This window comes from Sturnira hondurensis, unplaced genomic scaffold (assembly GCF_014824575.4).
Source record: "Sturnira hondurensis isolate 20B ecotype Veracruz unplaced genomic scaffold, ASM1482457v3 Scaffold0005329, whole genome shotgun sequence".
Taxonomy (NCBI): Eukaryota; Metazoa; Chordata; class Mammalia; order Chiroptera; family Phyllostomidae; genus Sturnira; species Sturnira hondurensis.
Window position 1 is genome coordinate 1,737,379 of NW_028077960.1, and position 14,600 is coordinate 1,751,978.

Consider the following 14,600-nt stretch of genomic DNA (forward strand, 5'->3'; position numbering starts at 1 on the left):
CCTTTTAGCTTCATCAATTTAGTAGCAGTGTGGGGCTGGGAAGGTGAGGAGGGAGTCTTAAGAGCTGGTCTGGGAGGGGTGGGGAGGCAGGGAAGGACCCAGGTGTTTAGTATCTGAGTCTTTCAGGTTTGAAAGACTCTACAATTGGTCCCCTTCACCTGCTAGGATGGAACTCCTGAGGTGAAGGGTTACCCAGCACCCTCAGCCTAGAAGGCCCACAATTTCCATGTCACCATTTGCAGATAAATGACAGAATGGGACTGGTTCTTGAGAAATTGGGCTATTTTAGCATTGTAGCTTGAGGAAGATGGGACTCCTACCCTTAAAGGCTCCCCATATCTAGGAACAACCACACATCTAGAAAACCACAGATCAGCGATCTCAAGGAAGGTGGGTTGGCTAGAAAAGCTTTCCTAGAGTGACTGAGCTCTTTGTTAATTTTGAGATCTCACCACTCAAGTCCTAGCTTCCTTTTGGAAAATAAGGGGCCACATTAGATGCTCCTGCTACAGGCCCTCCAAAGTGTGGATGTCTGCAGAGGAACCGTCAGGATCTTCAGGTGGGTCAGCTCCCACTTCCCTGTATTCCTTACTCATTTGGAAAACAGGTCAGGTATTCTCTGTAACCCATAGACCATTCATCTTTGATGCTGCTCCATGTAGGGTAACTAAGGTGACTCAGAGTCAAGGAATGAAACAACTAAGAGCCCCCAGCCAAGATCACATATTTGTCTCAGGTCTTGTTTGGTACCCACTCACCACTGTTAGCTTACCAGGGGCAGGAGCTAAAGCTCCCACCCACTTTAGAACCAGATTTTTTCTTGGGAAGTATCTGCCCTGTAGTTACCATCACAAAATAGTCTTGAAGATAAAGTGTTTTCAACTACAGAGAAGACTGGGTCTTCTTCACAAACAGAAATCTAGCATTCAAACCTATTGCAGTGTTTCATTTCTCTCTGCCAGCCACCATAGCTTTTATAAAATCTTTCCTTTTTTTTTCATCTAAGTGCTGCAATTTTTAAAAAGATTTTATTTATTTTTAAGAGAGAGGGGAAGGAAAGGAGAAAGAGGGAGAGAAACATCAATTGATTGCCTTTCATATCCACCCCGACCAGGGACCAAACCCATAACCTAGGCATGTGCCCAGACCCGGAATTGAACCAGCGACCTTTTGTTTTGAGGGCAGTCACCCAACCAACTGAGCCACCAGTCAAGACTACATGCTGTGGTCTTATATACTCACTTTTTTTTCTGCTAAGGCCAACATGGCCTAGGAGCAGTGATTTCTTTTCAACACTTTAGGGTACTGTGTTCCTGACAGGACCAAGATGAAGATGAAAGTAGGAAAGCAAGACAGTGATACAGAGAAAAGATGGTCAAAGGGTACCCCTCCCCCATTTCAGGTTTACTTCCTTCTGCTCCTCCCCTGCATCAAAACCTGGTCACTTGTCTAATTAAAGGAGTTGTCCAAACTTCATGACCAACCAGGTGTGCAGCCAAGCCTAGTTCAGGTAGTTTCTCCAGTAGGGTCTCTCTTTTACTTCCTTGACCTTCAATGAATACCTGTTATGTGGCCAGCAGCCAATAGACATAAGAGGTCTGATGCTCAAGGCAGATACTGGGCTGGATATGTGAATTGAGGGCTTAGTTTAGGTGGAAGCTAGGATCCTTGGAAGTATTTGAGAACAGAGAATGAGGAGGGCAATAAGAGAGGAGACCCTTTAGGTGCCACAAACACTTAGGGGAGGATGAAGAAAAGTCTGTGAAAGATTTTGATTAATTGAGGTAACCAAGGACAAGGCCAGGATGTTTTCTCACAGATGTGAGTGGTAGGGAGTGGCTGGGGTGAGTGAACAAAATTCAGAAATGTAGTTTTACCAGTCTTCTGGCAGAGGGTGGGGGGTGGCTAACAGGGAGGAGGCATGAATGGGAGGGGAAAGAATGGAGACAGCAGTGCAGGCTGTCTCTGCTTCAGCTAAAGCAAGGGCACCTTTCTTTCACATATTAGGCCTCTGATTAAGATTTCATTTCAATAAAGGAAACTGCTGTTTAAAAAAATATTAAAAAAAGATAAAGCCCTGGCCGTGTGGCTTATTTGGTTGGAGTGTTGTTCTGTGAACTGAAAGGTTGCCAGTTCGATTCCCAGTCAGGGCACATGCCTGGGTTGTGGGTTTGATCTGTGTAGGGAGGCAATCAATGTTTCTCACATTGATGTTCCACTCTCCCCCCCACTTTCTCCTCTTTCTAAAATCAATAAACTTTTTAAAAAGATTAAAAACCACAACTGATACACAATTGGAAATGCTTTAAAAACAAAGGTTACTTTACCTATTTTCTAGATTTGGACTAGAAGTCACCCAAATCTATGCTCAGGGTAAATTAATGCTCAGTGAGGAGAAGGTGTTTCAAGGCAGTGCATAGCAGTCTTAACACCCACTTAAAGATTCCAAGCCTCTGAAGCCACCCAGAAGTCAGAAGTGTGGAATTTGTACATCCTAAACCAACTGGTTTCCGGAGAAATGGAGTTTCTTCAAATGGTGGGATTATTGGATCTTTTGGGCATGTCTTGGCTTCCTCTTATACTGAAGCATCAGGGTGGAACTTCGCATTTGAATGGCCAGGAGAAGTGGGGGTAGCAATTAAAGAGGTCTGAAAATGCTTGACTAAATTGTAGGCATACTTTGTTTTTAATCTTACACCCCCCTGCAGTAGATATGCTTATTCTTAGTTTACAGATAAGAAAGTGAGAAAGATAAAAAATGACTTGTCAAAGACATCAGGTAGGTAGTGGCTAAACTGGGATTCTGAACAATAACCTGAGCCCTCCCCTGGAATCTGTAGGGTGCTTTTGGGGTGGGGAGCAAGCCTCAGATGCCCCTCACCTGGATATTCCCAAATTGGCAATGGTTGGTCTATAGCTGGCAAGAGGTTCTATCAGCAGGGTACTGGCACTGACACCTTTTTGACGAAGTTATTGCAAATGGAGATGGGGTCCAGGCTCTTGGTGGTTGTGAACAAAGAATTAAACGGACCACACAAACAAAGATGAGCAAAACAGGCAATAGAAAGTTTCTGGCATTATAACTGATAAATCCTCTAAGAAACAGGAAAAAACCTAAAACCAGGAACACCCACCAGAGCCAATACTGACCATTAAAATACCCAGGGAAATAAGTGGATAACCTAACAATCAGGATCCACTTAATTAGAGAGAGACCAACTCCTGAAATGGCCCCATAACTTCCTATAACTCAAGTGGTCAGGCAACAACACAGGAAAAACCCAGTTCAGTTAAAGAGGAATGTCATGATCTGTTGTATTTACAGTTTTAACATAGTAAACCAAAATAAAGGACCACCTGGCAGAGAGCACATTATTAGTGTGTTAGGGATCATCTCAAAAGTTCCAAATTATTTTCTTTGCTCCTAGTAGCTAATCCCTTCCCTACTTCCAGCCCTTGGCCTAATTGTCAGGAGATAAGAGGAAAAGAAAAAAGGGATAGGGACCCTGATCATACAAAAAGTATCAAGAATTGGATTTTACCAATTACAGATTATGCGCAGAAACACAGTCATAACAAAAGTTACACTAAAATACTTAATTCCAAAGTAAACAGGTATCTTACAAATTCCAAAGTTAAAATCATCTCAGTTCAAATATCCTCATTTCTTCCAGGAACCAAAGGGACAGAATCTTCAGCCTTGGTTCTTGGCTTCAGTGTCCCAAGATACGGGAGTGGGCCATCTCTGGCCAAGGAATGGCTCTCTTCTATTGAACAGTTATAGGCTTGATAGGTATTTTACTTAAGCTTCTACACATAGAATTTCCCACAGTCCTCCTCAATTTCACACTTGGGGAAGGAAATTACAATGTTGATTATTATCAGGATGCTGACTGATGACAGCAGAAGTAGTTCAGGATTTCCTACCACAGGCACCCTAAGGAACTGTGAGCCCTTCTGTGAATGAAAGTGAGTGGGTGTGGATATAAGATGCCTGTGAGACACAGGGTGTTTGAAGGGATAACAGTTGTTTTGAGTATATGTAAGCAGAAGAAGACCCATGCATGTATGTACTTGGATGACAAATCTTGCTTCAAGGAGAATATTTTTGGAAGGGCCAGAAATTATGTAGAAGCCCCAACCTAGCATAGGCTTTAGTGTATAAGGAGACAGCACATAGGGGGATGTTCAAAGCTCAGAATTTGGGCCCAATGTTGCTTTGGCTGCTTGGGCAAGTCACTCTACTACTCTGAGCATCGGTTTGCTCAACTACAAAATAGGATAGTCATCCCTAACACACAAAGGAACCCAGCTTCCTGGGAATCAGAACCCAGCTTCTCAATGTGACTTCTCCAGACAGAGAAGGCCCTAACCAGATCTAGTCACTGGTTTGCCCTCACTGATAGGGTAGAGGAAAGATAGATGGGGTAGATGTAACCTTAAGTGCAACTGGAAAGCATATGTTGCCAAATCAAATACTTTCCCAAAGAGTCTAGGATTTGCTGTGTTATACAGATATTGACATACTGGGTCAGAAACAATTGTTAGACCCCTTCCAAGGGGCCTCTTGTGCTGACCACTATGGTGAGTTAGAGCAGTTGTACTAGAGGAACTCAATCTATGGGGTGCTCTGGAGGGGGTTCCACCAGGGTGGTGCATTTAGGAAGGTAGGGAGTATCAGTGAAGCCTGGTTCTCTTGAGTGGGATTAATTCCTCTAGAGGTAAATTCTCCACAAATAATTTCATCCCGAGTGTACCATGTATACATGTTTAGAGTGAAATGATTGGGCCTTTGGCCTCCAGAGAAGTTCAGAACCTCACAGGGTGTATTAAATAGCATTACATTCGACCTTCATAACAGGGCAAGGATTGCTATATTACCCTCTTGTACAGGATTGGAGGACTATCCACAGATCATAAGAATCTAAGTGGGATCTATGGGACTCAACTTTTAGAATAATTTTTTTTCTGCTCTACCACTCTGCCTCATCTCACATTTACACAGTTATCTGTTATGCCTTCATCTAGGCCACAGCTTACTGGGAAATGGAGCAGGAATCTGATGTGGGGCTTCATATATCAGATGATCTGTATTCTGACATAGTAAACCTCGGTCCTCACCCTAGGGAGCCCCTATTCTGAGAGTAAGTCTCACCCTCCATGGCCCTGGCACTTGGTGGACCTCCTACTGAACACACAGACTTTACCTCCTGGCTTTTTCCCACCCACACTCACACCCTTACCCTCAAAGATTCTGTCAGCCAAGCTACCACCCAGAGTCTAGCCCCCACTACAACTGTATGACCCCCTGTCCTTCCCATATCAGTATTTCTGTCTGCCCTCCCTAGTGTCAAGCTTCCTTCCCCATCTGACTCTCTCAGCCCCATGGCACTGAATAGGGAAATGGTCCTTAGAGCCTTTCTACTCCAATTTCCACCCCCTATTTCACAGGGGGAAAATGGGCCCACAGGGAGGAAGGGACTTGCCTCAGGTTATACCACCAGTCACTGGCCATGCTAAATCTAGAACCCAGATTACCTAACCACTAACCTCTCCCTCTTCACACCAGGAGGCCACCAACTCCATTTCCCACGTTAACACTAAATCACTCAGTTCTCTTCAGGCTTTCTCAAACACATCTCTCTTCTTTTATCCATGCTTACCTACTGCCACTACCCTGGTTAAGTCCTTATTACATCTTTCCTATATTGTTGGGGTAGACTAACTGGCAACAGGCCCCCGTTATGCTCAAAGGATCCCAAGGCCCTTCACATTCTTCACACACCGTTTCATCCACACTACATTTCCTGGGAACCTCAATCAATGGTCTTCCTTCCTTACTGTGTGCTCTGGCTTCAGGCTTAACTCTGTTGAGCACAGGCATGTGAGTTAGCCCCTGCCCGGCAGACACTCCTTTTGGTTGAAAGTTATGACAAACACTGCAAATGATTCAAGGAAGATTCTGAGTCAGAGCTTTGACTTAAGGGCTGCATAAAGGTGGGAAAGGCTTTCTGGATTGGGTGGCTTGGAGAGAGCAAAAGAAACCTCTTCGTTTTCCCCACCTAACTCACCCACCAGATTTTCCTCTGCAGTCTTCAAACCCAGTATTACAACTATCTTTGTGCCCTCATCTTGCTACCTGTAGGTGGCCCTCACTTAACCCATCCTCAGAATTCATCCAGGTGCTGGGTTGGAATGTTGAGTATCTAAAACCATAGTTCTGGGCCTGTGGTCCTAGGACCGTCATGCTTGCTTATTCTTTTGTGCAATTTTAAGAATTTTAACCAGGTATTAAAGTATTCTGCCGTTCAACCTTTCCAACCCTGGTTTTCATGACTACAGCCACACTCGAAGGTCCTTAACAATGTGCATTTACTTCTTTGTGCCCTTTGTTGAAAATGACTTTACCCCTCCATTTCTGCCTGATTAAATCATTTAAAACCCAACTTAAGTGCCACCTCCTCCACGACTTACCGTTTTCTTCAGCTAGAATCTACCTGCTCTGAACACCTATGAATATCTATGCATAAATTTCTGCCTTGCTTTAGCTCTTTCTGTGGCATCTCCTAGGTTGGATCTGTAGCCCCTGGAGGGTACAGAGTGCACATTTCATCCATTCTTTAAAACCGCACTCAGCAGCAAGTGCGGTAGGAATGTGTTTGCCTAACCCATGGTAGGTGTTCAGACAAGTGCCTGTTGCCTTGAACGGAGGACTTCCCGCTTACACAGTTCATTTAGGCAGGCACCTAAAAATAGGCGGGACACGGTTAAGTTACACAGCCAGGAGAGTGGGGACAGTCCAGCCAGTCCCTAGGTTGTCTCTATCGCCTCCCCTACCCAGTTTCAAATGGGGTGCGTGTGTGAAGGAAATGGGGCTGGGCCCTACTAGCTCCTCCTCCGGGCCACCCCTGCGTATCTAGTCCCAGCCTCCCTCCAGCCCAGGGGTCTCAAGAAATTCAGTTTGGCGGTGCTGGAAAGAAAGTGGCCTCTGCCACAGAAGCGTATACCACGCGCGGCTAGTTTATATTCTTTTGGAGGGAGGGACGTTCGATGAAGACAAGAGGTGGGGCGAGCGGGGAAGGCGGGCCGAGGGTGATTGACGCGAGCGCCGGGGAGCCAATTGCCGGTGGGGGGCGTTCTCCCCATTCAAGACTCCCCGCCTGGCTCGCAGGGTATGTTAAACAGCTGTTTTTAATTTGGGCTCCCCAGTCTGAGGCTAGTTAGTCGGTTGGTCGATACGGCCGGTCCATCAAGGGGCAGGCGCCGCGGGCCCCGGGACGGAACTAGGGGAGTCTTAGGGTCCGAGGGAGGCGAGGGGCAGGCCAGGAACGAGAGCTATTAGCGCCGCCCGCGCACCAGTTTGTTTCCCAGCCCTGCCGGGTTCGTGGGGAGGGGTTAGCCCAGTTAAGGGTCGCCAGCACGCCAGCGTTGTTGCCTAGTTTATTTCTCCGAGACGTAGTTTTTGGTAGGTTGCGGCGGGAAACTGGGTAAGTGCGGGCAGGAAGGGATCTCCCTTGCTCCTGGAACGCCTTAAAAAATTATTATAAAGAAAAAAGGAGAAATTCTGCACTGTGCCTGGAGCCGGGTCCGGGCTCGGCGGGGGGCGGCGGCCTATGCCCTCGAACCCGGAAAGCTGGAGTTTCTCTAGCAAGCCGGGGCCCACAGCTTTCTCCGCTAACCACGCGGGGCGAGTGCGGCAAGACGTCCTGAATGTTTCGATTCTGTACGCAAACTGTTGGAGGGGCAGTGGGCGCGCTCCAGCGAGGCGCGGGCGCCGCAGGCTCGCGGTTGTTATGGACTCTTGGGGCGGAGGCAACGCGGGCCCGGCAGGAGGGGCGGCCGGGGACCACGAAAGAGAGACCCCCACGCCGGCTTGGCGCTCCAAATTCCTGAGCCGTGACAGTGGAACCGGCATTCGGCGCCGGAACCCGCTGAGGCACGAGCCCACGCCACCTCGGCCGGTGGCTGTAGAAACCTCCAAGAGCTCCGCCGCATCGACCGGTGCTCCAGCAGATCCCGCAAACAAGGAGCTACCTCCTTCCCCGCCCACCCCAAGGCGGCGGCCGAGGGGGCGGGGCGCGGCGTATGAGCGCACCCACGAAGGGGTGGCCTGAAAGGAGCAGTGAAGGTCGGAAACTGGGAAAACAGTACCCACGCTCCGACTCGGGAAAAGGAAATGCATCAGCGGGCGGGGAGGGGCGCGGGAGACGCGCCTGTCACCCGGGATGGCGGCCGCCTGCTGGTAGGCGGGGCGCCGGTGCGAAGCTCTGCCGCTGGGCGGAGCGCCTCCTGGGGAAGAGGTGCAGGAGCTGGGTCCACGGAGCGCTCTGAGGCTCTTGCCTCCACTCCTTGGCCTGGCTTGTTTACTATCTACTCCGACGACTGCTGGTGCTCCCGGCGCGAAGTGTTGGAGAGCTGGGGGCGGGGCTTTTTCCTCTTTTCCACCCACACCAGGCTCCTCCCAAGGGCCCGCCTTCTCTTGGCTGGGTGAGACTCCCTTTTTTCCTTCTCCCTTACGGATTGGATGACCTTCTCCAAGCTCCGCCCCTCGGACGCTGGGCTGGAGTTTAAGTTCTAGAATTTTTTTTTTTTCCTGTAGGGCGGGGGATGGATTCCTGTGGCCTACCGCGAGCGTAAAGTCACGCCCCTACTCCTGATTGGCGAGATATTGTCCCGCCTCTTGCGTAAAGAGCCAGGAGGGCAAAGTCCACCCCTCTTCTCCGCCCCCTTTCCTCGGTAGTGTTCGCGCTCAGCACATGGGTGAGGCTTCTGCTGCTCTTTAGAACTGTCTCCCGCCCGGAAGTTCCGGGTTTAGAGCCTTTGGCGAGGCGGGGAGAGCAGAAGAAACAATGATTCATTACTCCAAGGCTCGAGATCTGGTAGCCTTCGCGATGAAGTTAGGGGTTGACGGTGTGAGTGGATTTGGGGGGCTTAGCTCTGGGGGTCCTGCAGGGGTTGAGAGGAGGGAGTGGGATCTGCCCTTCCGGGCCAAGTACTAAAGTTCTGAACCTCTGGCCTAGCTATATTCCCGCGGCCCTTGACTTCTCAAAGATCGGCCTGAGTGAGCTTAAACTTAAGAATGCTGCGGCCGCTGTCTATGTTTTCTTTCTAGTGAAAGGCGGCCACTGTCCTTAGTTGTTTTTGTCTAAAAAAGCAACCCAGGATTGTCCTGGATGCAGAGAAGTCGGGGTTGGCTGAATCCTGCTTGGGTTCGAAGTGGTTGTTGATGTCAGATGGGAGCTCAGTGTGGCACGCAGTCCGAGGTGCTGGGTCAATTCAGTTAACTGTAGCCCTCAGTTCTGCAGAAGTGCCGCTTCTTTGAAACTTCCTAAGGGTTTGCTCCGGGGTGCGCTTTCCTAGGTATAACTTATTTTTAGAGCTCTGTACTGGGGCAGGGCTTGGCTCTTGGCGAGTCTGCTCCCATTTGTCGGCTGCTTCTGGGGTTCACAGTTAGCTGCCTTGTCCATCTGACTCGAAGCCATCCTTAGAGTCAGGCCCACCTGTTGACAGCGCTCATTCCTTGCCATCTTCGCCTGATTGATGGCGTTAGGACTTAGGTTCCCTGGGGTCTACCACTAGTGGAGTGGGCTCTCACGGAGTAGCCTTTTTGCCAGAGAAAGCGGGAAAACTCCAGTCCCGCCCCTTTCTCCCCTGACCCGCAGTGAACACCCTCCAAAGGAAGGCCAGCATGAGTTCTCTGCCTTATTTGGTGAATAAATAAAAGCAACCCTATGCACTTCAAGTACTTTGTGTGTTCGAATTACCATAACCGACAAAGGGAGAGCCTAGAGACTGCCATTAACTCCATTGTCCAAGAAGGAGGTGAACAGGCATTCTTACAATGTTTTGCCCCCAACGCTAATTTTTATCCTTTTTCTGAAGTTTGAGTGAAGGTTTATTTATGCCCTGGCCTGTCTGGACTACTTCCTCAGTTCTTACAGTCTGGGGATGCCCCTGGATTTAACCTGGAGATCACTCTCCGCCTTCCGGAGGCTTGCCAGGACCCGTGGCTGTTTAGGGCCCAAGCTTCATGTTTATTATCTCCACCCTTTTAAGACTGCTTGGTCAAGTTTTGGGAGTGTAGGTGTTGTAAATGTGCTGCGGGCTGGCAACCCCTGGGGCTACTTCTCGGCTTTGGTCTCCAGTCCTTATTCTGCACTCAATGAAAGGAGTTGTCGGCTGCTAGGGAATCGAGTTTAGGACGAGGCAGCAAGCAGAAATGTAAATTGTAAAATGAGAATAGGATAGGAAGGATGAGGGTTTTTTTTCTTTTCCCTTCTTCTGTAAGGGGGAGGGGGTCACCCAAAGTGGTAATGCTATTGTCTCTCACTCTTCAAATCCCAGGAATAGGACCTCTGCTATGGAGTCTCGCAGCACCTCCTGTTTCGGGCCAGGAACTCTGCGATCAGTCTCTAGTGTAAACATTCCACAAAAGGACTGCTAAGGTTCAGCCTCCTCGTGCGGGGCGGGGTCAGCTCCTTCCTAGACAGGCGTCCTGGCCAATGGGGCTTCTACCGGGCATGAGCTACCCAATTCAATGGTTGGAGGCGGGGCCTGTCCCGGCAGTGTGGTCAGAGGGGACTGTCTCACGGACATTTTACTCCACTTCGGTTACTTACCTTCCTAGAGCAGTGGGAGAGCTAGAGGTAGCCGTCCAATGCATTGATTGGCGAGGGCGAGAACTGACTTGTGGGCCTGTGGCTGAAACGGCACGGGGCGTGATCTGTAGAGTCCTCCAATGATGTGAAGAGCTTTTCTGCTTCCTCCAATAGTGTTGCGGCTTGGGGGTGGGACTCAGCAGTTCACCTCCAATAGGCGGGGTTGAGCTCGGGAAGCTCCCCGCCAATAGAGGCGTGGAGAAGGTGAGCAGCTCCCCCTCCTTGCCAAGGGGTAAGGGGCGGGCAGATGTAGCGATTGGCTAAACTTTTGATAGGCAGATTATGTAGCCTGTGGTGGAGCGAAGTTCAGCCTTTCCTTTGCTGGGCGGGCCGGCGGAGTGGGCGGGATTTCCCGGGTAACAGAGAAGCGGCCGCGGCGGTAGAGGCGGCGGAGACGGTTTCTCCATCTTCCCCCCCTCCCCTTCCCCCCTCAGAGTTTCCCTCCCTCCCTCCTTCCTAGTCTGGGCGTCGGGGTCTGTGACCGCATCGTTAGCGGAAAGGAGCCTGCCACTCCTCTTCAGCAGGCCTATGCTAGCGCCGTTCGCGGGGCCTCCCTGCTGAGCCCGAGGCTCACGCTGAGACGGACACGCAGTAAGGAGCGGCCGAAGCAGCTTTGCGGTGAGAGCACGCCGGGTCGGGGAGCCAGGTGGCGGGTAACGAGGGACTCGAGGGTGTGTATTTTCAAGGGGGGGCACTGACCTCCTCGGCTTCCCGTAGAGCCGGCGGGCGGGAGGTGTGTGGATGTGTGAGGGGGGTGGGGGGGCGGAGCGGGCTAGCTCTGTGCGGGAGGGGGAGGAGAGCGTAGTCCCGGTGCGCGCGGAGAGGGCGGGCTCTCTGGTCGCTGCTGGGGGGGTGGGGCTCAGCGCGCGCTTGCGATTGTGGAGAAAGGGGCGGGGTTGGCCCTCTCCGGAGTGCTGTCTGTGGGTGACCCCTCCCGTCCTCTAGGGGTGGGCGGGGCTTTGGCTGGCTGCTGTGCGCGAGTCTGCTGGGGTGTGGGACGGGAGGGTGGTCTCCCGCGAGTGCCTTCGGAGCGTGGCGGGGAGGGGGTATGAAGTCCGCCTTCCTCCTCTTTCTTGGTATCGGGTTGGCCGAAGAGGCGGTAAGGAGCGATGATGCCACGCCCCCTGGCCATCCTCCTCCTCCTCCCCCTGGTTTCCGCCTCCTTGGCCAGTGAGGCGGGGCTCGGAAAAGCCCGCTGTCGGGTCTGGCTGGGAGTCGCGCCTAGATTTGCCCCGCCCTATGCCTCCGGCGGGTGGAGGGCCTTGCTGACCCGAGGAGTGGTGATGTTAGGAGCTACTGTTGGCAGTTCTGCAGTGCTTTTTCTCTAAGGCACGAGGGTCCAGTATTGGAGCTGTTTCTGCCTTGGTCCTTGCAATGGGGATGGAACCGTGCAGATTAGAGAGTGGAAGCGTGGTCGTCGCCACTATCTTCTTGATTGTAATTTTTGTGGTGAGGTACGCAAGTTCTTTTGGTTGATATTTGCGGTCAAATGCTACTTGTGCTACCATGGTGAGGGGAGGTACCACGAGAGAGTCCTCAAGAGATAGAAATGTGGCCAAGGACAACCTTTTCTGGAGTTCCCTTTATGTTCAGTTAACGTGGTTCTGAGGGGCGGGCCTTCCTTTAGGCCAATGGGGTGGTGGGTACTTAGATTTAGCCACTGTTTCAGTGCCACAGGACTTCAAACACAGCCGTGAGAAGGCTGTAAGCTCCTGCTCTTCACAGGACTCATATTTAGAAAAAGAAGGGTTGGATTTATTTTATATTAGCGTGATTAGTTTATTAAAATGGTAATTTACCTTAAAACTCATACTCTGTGTAGAATACTGATTTCTTCAACTCTTGAATTTTTAGTGCTTTATACAGCTGATTTTGTATAAGCTCAATTTCACAAAGAAGTTGCAAATAAGTAGCTATAGGTGTTCCTGAAAAGTCTTCTGGTTGTATGTGATTCAGTTAGAACATATAGACTACTTGCTATTTATAATCTGTAAAATAGAATGTTCTTGACTTGCTTTATTAAAAGTAGGGTGAAGGTGAGGATATCGTTCCTTATAACATATAGTGCCCCTCCAACGCTTACCAGGGATTTGCCTTAATACATTTCAGGTTTAATGAACCATTTTGAGATTTTTCCTCTGGTTTGATAATCTCTTTTCTTAAGAGAAATTGTTTTTTGATAGCTTTCATGAGAAAATAAATACTGAACGAATATGTTTACTTACTAACATCTGAGCAAGCCCTCTGGCTAATTGTCTGAACTGTAGTTAAATTCTAGGTCTATGCTTAGCTCAGTTGGGACTAAGAGCTTGGTACCCTGTGCTAAGACACATGAGAGAGTAAGTCCCACCTTATCAGCTAAGGAAATAGGGGCAACAGTAGCTTTTTAGTGTGATTAATGGTGGCTGTAATATAATTGGTATGGAGACTGAAAACCTGGGTGTTTTTCCTGATGCCTCAAACTAATAAAGATAGCAAAGGTAGTGGAGAGTTTACCCTCAGGAAAGTTTGATCAGCACGTTTGTTTCCACTATTTGCAGTGCTGTGTGCTGGGAAATGGAAGGTCTAATTCTTGCCCTAGAGAACATGTTGTCTACTGGTGTGGCAGGTCACATGTCCCCACATAGGCTTTAAGAATTCAAATAAGAACCTTGATATACTGCCCCAGGAAGCTTTTCATAAATGCTTCTTACCTGCCCCCAAATCAGCATTACTAGTATATACTATGTAGTTTGTCAGAGTTAAAGACCCTGATAGATTGGCACTTCATAGTTAAGATTTGTAATTAAAGGGTAATATTTATTTATTTATTTATTTTGATTCAGGAAGGAGGTGTGTAGTGATTTAATAATGTTCCTGGCAGAGCATAGTCCTGTTTACATCTTCAGTGCAGACAGGATACTAGAGAACTGTGCAAGGCAGATGTTAATGGCTGTGAATTTTAGTTGTTCATGGCATTCAGTAATTTAGTGCAGTCTCTTAAAAGGCTTTCTAATTAACTCCCCAACTAAGAGTTCCTTAAGCTTTTACTTTCTGCAGTTCTTACAAAAAGGATAGTTACAAGCTTTTTCAAACTGTACATAAGAATTCAACATTTATTGAGTTGTTACTATGTCCCAGACATTCATTAGGCAGTATACATTTATTAACCCATTTAATCTTCATGACAACCCTGTGTAGTAGAATTCATGGGATCCATGTTTTAGAGATGAGTGGCACGGAGAGGTTAGATATGGTAAGTGGTCAAGCTAGGATCTAGATCCAAGCGTTGGTCTAAATAGTAAACAGAAGTAACAGTGTGCTTTTCTTCTCTTTCAAGATTTTATTTCTTTACTTTTAAAGAGGGGAAGGGAGGGAGGGAAACATCAATGTGTGGTTGCCTCTTGTGCGCCCCCTACTGGGGACCTGGCCTGCCACCCAGGCATGTTAGGTTGCAGATTCGCAGGCCAGCACTGAATCCATTGAACCACACCAGCCAAAGCATAACAGTGTGCTTTTCTCTCCTTTTTAAAAGATTTTATTTATTTTTTCTTTTTTAAATTATTTTTTAAAGATTTTTTATTTATTTGTCTTTAAGGAGAGAAGGAGAGAAATATCAATGTATGGTTGCCTCCTGTGAGTCCCCTGCTGGGAACTGGCTTGCAACCTAGGCATGTGGCCTGACTGGGAATCGAACCGGGATCATGTGGTTCACAGGCCCGCGCTCAATCCACTGAGCCACAGCAGCCAAGCCAATTTTATTTATTTTTAGAGAGAGTGGAAGGGATGGAGAAAGAGGGAGAGAAACATCAATGTGTGCTTGCTTCTCATACGACCTTAACTGGGGACCTGGTCTGCAACCCAGCATGTGCCTTGACTGGGAATCAAACTTGCAACCCCTTGGTTCTCAGGCCTGTGCTCAAGCCACTGAGCTACACCAGACAGGGCTTTCTTTTTTATTGT

At 48.8% G+C, this 14,600-nt stretch overlaps 1 protein-coding gene across 2 annotated transcripts in view; it reads left to right on the forward strand.

Moving 5' to 3' along the window:
• The first annotated feature begins 7,150 nt into the window (after window positions 1–7,150).
• The window catches only part of SIN3A (SIN3 transcription regulator family member A), a 68,361-nt gene continuing 60,911 nt past the window's right edge, over window positions 7,151–14,600 (forward strand). Inside the window, exon 1 of one of the 2 annotated variants that reach the window (XM_037046990.1) lies at window positions 7,151–7,172. The gene's annotated coding sequence lies outside the window, so the exon portion shown is untranslated. Of the gene's footprint in view, window positions 7,173–10,996; window positions 11,277–14,600 lie in introns of those variants that run through there. The other variant, XM_037046988.1, reaches the window with a different exon arrangement.